This window comes from Fukomys damarensis, unplaced genomic scaffold (genome assembly GCF_012274545.1).
Source record: "Fukomys damarensis isolate Sample0158 unplaced genomic scaffold, DMR_v1.0_HiC HiC_scaffold_8, whole genome shotgun sequence".
NCBI classification, from domain to species: Eukaryota; Metazoa; Chordata; class Mammalia; order Rodentia; family Bathyergidae; genus Fukomys; species Fukomys damarensis.
In genome coordinates this window covers 30655845-30656364 of record NW_022900920.1, presented here as the reverse complement: position 1 = coordinate 30656364, position 520 = coordinate 30655845, and positions in this window count along the sequence as shown.

The following is a 520-nucleotide window of genomic DNA, read 5'->3' as shown; positions in this document are numbered from 1 at the left end:
GGATGCGTCCCGCCACGCCCCCAGGAGCTCCGGGTGACTCAACAGGACTGGAAAGTGAGCGGGAGAGACGAGTCGTCCTCACTGGAGTGAGGTGGGGAGGACGAGGAGGGGTGCGGGGAGGACGCCCTTAAAAGTGGATTCGGTCTGCGGAGTTCCTGGGGCCACCGGTTTTGTCCCTCAGAGGCGAATCTAAATCGAGACTCCATGCCAGCCCCTTTCTCTTTTGCAGCTTGAGTGGATTAAAATAACTCACTGCATTTTAGGATACAGGAACTCGCTTTTGCCAGTGTGGGGTAAGAGCTGCGAGCTGGGCAGGCTCCCTCCGGGCGGCTTAGGTGTGCGGTCTCCACCATGTCCTGGAGGCCCAGACCCAGGTCTGGAGAGGGGTGGCACGCCCTGGTCGGTTGTGCTTCATGGTTTAGGAGCTCTGCCACCCTCGGTCATCTTCTGTGTGGCCTGCCCCAGCCCCACAGCCGGTGGAAGGGGCCAGCGAGGGTCTGAATGAATTCTTCAGAGTTGC